The 6,000-nt window shown below is 59.8% G+C and overlaps 1 protein-coding gene across 2 annotated transcripts in view; it reads right to left on the reverse strand.

The window, feature by feature from the left end:
• LZTS3 (leucine zipper tumor suppressor family member 3) overlaps positions 1 to 5,724 on the reverse strand; it is a 52,174-nt gene extending 46,450 nt beyond the window's left edge. Inside the window, exon 1 of one of the 2 annotated variants that reach the window (XM_064653581.1) lies at positions 5,533 to 5,724. The gene's annotated coding sequence lies outside the window, so the exon portion shown is untranslated. The remainder of the gene's footprint in view (positions 1 to 5,532) is intronic. The other variant, XM_064653578.1, reaches the window with a different exon arrangement.
• Positions 5,725 to 6,000: the final 276 nt, after the last annotated feature.

Genomic DNA, 6,000 nt, shown 5'->3' on the forward strand with positions numbered 1-6,000 from the left:
CCCACCTTGTCTCCTCTGGCAGCACTTACTCCCCTCATAACCCCCAAAACTTCCAAACTGACCTCACAAGCAAGGATTTAGCTGAATTTAGTGTCAGGAAAACCCTGGCTGTCTGGAGAGTGCAGAACATGCCTGGGCAGGCTGGGGCAAGCAATGTTCCTGCTGGATTTATGGGACATAGACACCTGGTCTGGAGACAAAGAGGTCCATTAAGTCCTACTACACGGCCTTGGGGCCGGAGGGAAGGAAACATGGAAGTCTTCTGAGCTATACAGGGTCTACAACAAGGTATCCTGAAATCCTGAGCCTATAGAAAAGACTGGTCCTATGGGTATATAGGAGAAGCACATGGATGCAGGATGAGACCCAACCAACCACCCTGGGCTTGTTCTCACCTCCCCTGCAAAACAACTCCCCCATCCCATCCTCCTCCCAGTCTGTCCCTGGCAGACATGGATCTGTCGGGCATCACTCCACAGCCCTTCTGAGCAGGGAACCAATTTCCTCCAGTGCTGGACACACAGCCAGCCACTGCTTATCCCAGGTTTTGTTCCTGGCTTGGATCATTATTTTTATTACTGGTGCTGGGCTTCCAGAGGAAAACATATCTTTGGGCCACATCCCAAGGGATTTGGATAATTCGTCACCCGCAGACGCACATATATTTATTTAAAAGCGCCTCTTGTTATGTTACTTGGCAACTTCCGAGCCCGTGTGTTTCTCCAGCTGATAAATATTTGTGAGGTTGGTTGTGTGAAGAGCAGCATGTGTTAATGATCCGATTGCCTTTTTTCCCGGCCTTCCTGCAAAGGGAACGGGCTCCATTGCCCGGCAGAAAAGGATCTGGCGATGCCGGTCCACAGTGGCCCACACCAGGTGTGCCCAGGTGGCCAAGAAGGCCAAAAATAATGTGACCAGCAGGACTAGGATAGTTCCCATCCCCTGTGCTGGCACTGCTGAGGCACCTCCAGTGCTGGTGCCAGTTCTGGGCCCCTCAGACAAGAGTGATGCTGAGGGGCTGGAGCGTGTCCAGGGAAGGGAACGGAGCTGGGGAAGGGTCTGGAGCACCTGGAGCAGCTGAGGGAGCTGGAGGGGCTCAGCCTGGAGAAAAGGAGGCTCAGGTCAGGGCTGCTGTTGGTGAAGCCATCCCAGATCCTTCTGCACACAAGGGCTGCCCATGGTCGGCATCGTCCAGTGAGGCTCCATGTGCTGGAGTCATGTCATGGCATGAGCCCTCCTACTTTAATCCAAAGGAAAATCCAAAATGTTTCCAGCCCCTGTGACCACTCCCAAACTCAATGCACACATGTGAGAAGGAAGGTGCCAGCCACGGGGAGGAGATGGAAGGCAGACATGGCCACCGAGCCTCATGGTGGGTCAAATTCCAGCCAGACTCAGACAAAACTCATCCTTCTGGCTCAGGAACCAGATAAAGCCAACAGGATCCACATGTTCATGGCACAAAAAAAAATTTTGTGAGAGAGAAACTCAGCTAGGATCCCTGTGAGGCTGATTCCCAGCCTTGCAGCAGCTCCACTGAGCTGAAGCAGGAGCTCCTGCAGCTCCTCCAGTGGCTCAAGGGGACTTTCAGCTCCCTCTGCCAGGAGAACTCTTGGCTCCAGCCAAACCTGGATCATAAGGCATAAGCCATCCCTCTTTCCTGACAGCTGCCTTAACACTTGTGTTTGCTTTCCTTGCTGTTTAAGGAGCTTCAGGGACCTTTCTGTCCCCCTCAGGGGGTGTCAGCATGGTCCTTTCCCCCACAGGGCCGTGGGGTGATGGGAGAGCTGAGTTTGGGGTGCATGTTGGGAACCACCCAGCTTATTGCAGGCTCTCAAAGTCCTTGGTCCACCACCACCTCCAGGATGGAGCATCACAGCCTGGAATGGTTTGGGATGGACAGGACCTTAACAACCATCCAGTTCCAACCCCCCTTCCATGGGCGCTCACTAGACCAGGTTCCACAAAAACGACTCCCAGGTTGTGGAAAGCACAACCAGACAATGAATCCAGTGACCCAGAGTGGAGTCCAAAGGCTTTCCCCATGGAGCAGAGGTGAGGATGACCTGGAGGGGCTGGGGGGTCCCTGCCTGCTCCCCATCCTGAGGGGCAGCAATGTCTGGGCTCCTGGCCTCGTGCCTCCATTTCACTTTCAGATCCCTCAAATAATAACCGTGTTTGCCAGCTCCTGTGACAGGAATGACTAATGGGAAAGATCCTCTGTGAAGGGAAACAAGAAATCTCCGTGTTTCACCCTTTGTTTGCTGGATTTCTCTCACATCCCCGGACATGGCTGGGCTCAGTTCCCCCTCACCACAAAGCAGATTTTAAGCCCTACAACAGTTCCAGTAACACCCCCTTAACTCTTAACCTTCCCAGTTGGGACATAACTCCCTTCAGAAACTTTTTGCAGCCCAGTTCATCCACATTCCTGCTCCACACGGAGTTATCGCTCAGCGAGTGCCTCTGCCTGCTGATGCAACGTGGTTTTCACAGCGCATTTGGAAAACACCCTCCCCATCTGCCTGTTTTTTGCAAGTCAGGGGACTGTCTTTCTTCCTACTTCCTGTTTTTCCTCGGGATGGGCAATCAGAGGTGCCCTTATCACGCACCACGCCGTGGCGATGCCCCTGTGCTGGGTGCAGCAGCGGGTGCCCGGGGCTGATGCTGCAGCCCCCGTGGGGCTCTACCAGCCCCATCCTCTTGTAGGACAAGCTGCTGCTGTCTCCCAAATATATACAACCAGATGTTGGACTTTCAGATGCTTTTCTCCTCCTCCTTTTTGGATCTGGGGGATGGTCCCTTGGGACATCAGCCCGGTGACCCAGCAAAGAAGAGTTTGAGGAGGAGGGAATCTCTTTCCTGTGTGGAACCATGCAGCTGCTGGCACTGCTTTTTAAATGCCCACCGCTGCCTCAGGGAGCCCATTTCAGCCCCTCCACACATTCCTCCTCTTCCCTGTTGCCACCACAAAGCCACCACTCAGGACAACCGTGCCCTGTTCCCTCGCGTGAGCCCGGGCAACGCAGACAGGGGATGACACCGCTCTGGCATTTCCACGCCTGTTTTCAGCCCATTCGCCTCCCAGCCTTTGCAGAAAATAAATTCCCCAGCCAGGCTGAACTCGGATGACAGCATCGCTGCTATATATAGCCACGGCAGATCGCCGCTGCTCCAACCAGGGCCACACATAAACAAACCGCCCGGCGCACGGAGCCCTGCGCGGAGAGGGCACGGGAGAGGGGACCGCGCGGGATGCGGGAGCCTCCCAGCCCTGCCCGCTCCAAACCGGGGGTGCTCGGAGATCCTGCGCTCCCTTGTCATGCCAGCACCTCCCCGGAGGGCTCGGCTGCTGGGCATAATCCGCCGCCGGAGCGGGTTTGAGGATGAAGGATGTGCTGGAGGGTGTTGAAAGCAGAGCACGGAGAGCTGAGGGAGTTGCCAAAGGTTATCCCGTGGGGCGAGTGGCATCCCCCGGCTTGGATCGCACCCGCTGATTCCCGCCTTGAATCAAAGCAGCTGTTGGCATCCCCCTCCCTCCTGTTGTGGGGCAGAAAATGCCAGAAAATGACCCGCTGCAGCCATGCCCACCCCTCCTACCTCCACTCCACAGCTCCCTGCAGCCCTCCTGCCTGCATCCGCCTGCTCTGCTCCCTGCCCGACCCTGTGCCGTGGTGCACGGGGATCCGTGGAGCTGCACGGGGATCCGTGGAGCTGCACCGGGATCCATGGAGCTGCACGGGGATCCGTGGAGCTGCACGGGGCTGCATGGAGCTGCACAGGGTTTCATGGAGCTGCACGGGGCTGCATGGAGCTGCACAGGGTTTCATGGAGCTGCACGGGGATCTGTGGAGCTGCACGGGGATCTGTGGAGCTGCACGGGGATCTGTGGAGCTGCACGGGGATCCGTGGAGCTGCACGGGGATCTGTGGAGCTGCATGGGGATCTGTGGAGCTGCACGGGAATCCATGGAACTGCACGGGGATCCGTGGAGCTGCACGGGGCTGCGTGGAGCTGCACGGGGCTGCGTGGGGTGTGGAGCCGAGGGAAGAGGTTGTTGATGTGCAGCAGGGTCCGTGCCTGGCTCACTGGCAGGCCTTGCCCTCCTTCCCCGGCTCTCCACGTGGGGAAGAGAACCGGGATGCTCAGGGGGTGCTAAGGGGGAATCTTAAGGGGTGCTCAGGGAATGCTCAGGGGGTGCTCAAGGAATGCTCAGGGGGATGCCCAGCAGGGTGTGGAGCATCCAGCAGCCCAACACCCTCCTCTGGACCAGAGGGATCATCCAGCCGGGGGGGGAGGGGGCCGCTGGCATCCACAGGTCCCCAGGCTCTCGCCTGGGCTCCGAGGAGTGGATGGGGTGGCAGAGGGGGGTCCCTGCACCCCTCGGGCACACCCACAGCCCCGGATAGGGCTCTGTGCTGCACTGCAGCAGCTCCGGCCCCTCTCCCTCCCGGGGAGCTGGCAGAGGGGGTGCCCACCCTCATCCTTCCTTCCCCACGGCCCCCTCCCCGCCTGCTCCAAGCCCCGATGCCGGGCCAGCGGGCGGGATGAGCCATCGGGAGGAGCAACAACCTGCTCCTCTCCCGCGTGGGGATGGAGCCCGCGGGTCTGAGCCCCCCGGGAGCAGAGGGCAGCGGGGTGGGTGTGCACCCACAGCCCTGCCAGCGTGAGCCCATGGCCTGGGGGCTGCGATGGGTGGGGGGAAACACTCAGTGTCCACATCCTTGCAAAGCCAGGGAAGCATCGGTGCCTCCTGGGGTGCTGTCCCAAGTGGGGAACCCCGCGCTGGGGTGGGAACATTGGATGCCCAAGTCCTCGCAGAGCCAGGGAGGCATCGGTGCCTCCTTGGGTGAAGCCCCAGGCGGGGAGCCCCGTGTCATGACGTCCCCCCACGTCCTCCCTCCCTCCCCACCGCCGCTCCTGGGCGAGGGCCACCCAGCACCGAGGCAGATGACATAATTCCCAGCAACTGCACGTTAATCACTCGGCCGCCAGCAACCTCCTTCCCGTGAATCCAACCCCCAGCCCCAGCCACCGCTCCCCTCCCTGACATCACTGCCAAAGAAATAAAGAAATAAATAAAAAAGAAGACTAGGAATGGGTGAGGAGGGGGAATAACCTGGCCCTGGCACTGGCACACAGGTCTGCCCCCCGCTCCTCCCCGCCTCGCACTCTATTTTTGGGTGCTGTCACATCCCAACGGCCCCGCGGGGCCAAATCCAGGCAGCTGCGACTTTAGGCACAAACAAGGCTCCCTCCCCTCCATCACACCCGAAATCGGCGCTGGCAGCCCATCCTCCACCCCCACCCCCTCCCCAAAATCTTCCCCTCCCCCCCCAAATTACATCTGGGTGGGTGGTTCAGGCGAGCGAAGCTCCAGCATCAGGTCCCCCACCTCGCTCTCCGTGCATCCCGCACCTCTCCCACCCCCAGGAGACCCCCCTTCCCCGTCACTCCGCACCCCATCCCACTCCCTCCACTCCCAGTGCCGCTTCCCAGTTCCTCCCAGTTCCTCCCCACCCCGAGCCTTACTCTTGGCGGGGATGCTGGGGCTGCGCCGGTGCCCGGCGGCGATCGCAGCGATGTGCGGGAGCGGGCAGGGTTCGGGCAGGGATCAGGGATCGCAGCCGGGCGGCCGCTCCCGTCCGAGGGGTCTCATCTCATTTTGTCCTGTGTCACCAACACACACACACACACATTCGCAGCCACGTTTCCCCCCCCTTCTTGCGGCAAACGGCGGCCAGCCCCGACCCCACCCCCTGTCACAGCAGCAGCCTAACAGCGAGGACTGGGAGGATGGAGGAGGATCTGCTCGCCTTCCCTTTAACTCTTCCCTCGCCACCCCTCCCGGACAGGGCTCTGTCCCCATGGACCTGGCTGGGGATGCTGGGATGCTCCATGAACCCCTCCACCCTTGTCCCCTTCCCCCACGGGGCTCCTGGACAGGGGATATTTGGGGTCTGGTGGTGCCTTGGCTCAGTGCCCTGCAGCCTCACCGTG

The sequence above is a fragment of the Pseudopipra pipra genome, chromosome 4, assembly GCF_036250125.1.
Source record: "Pseudopipra pipra isolate bDixPip1 chromosome 4, bDixPip1.hap1, whole genome shotgun sequence".
NCBI lineage: Eukaryota > Metazoa > Chordata > Aves > Passeriformes > Pipridae > Pseudopipra > Pseudopipra pipra.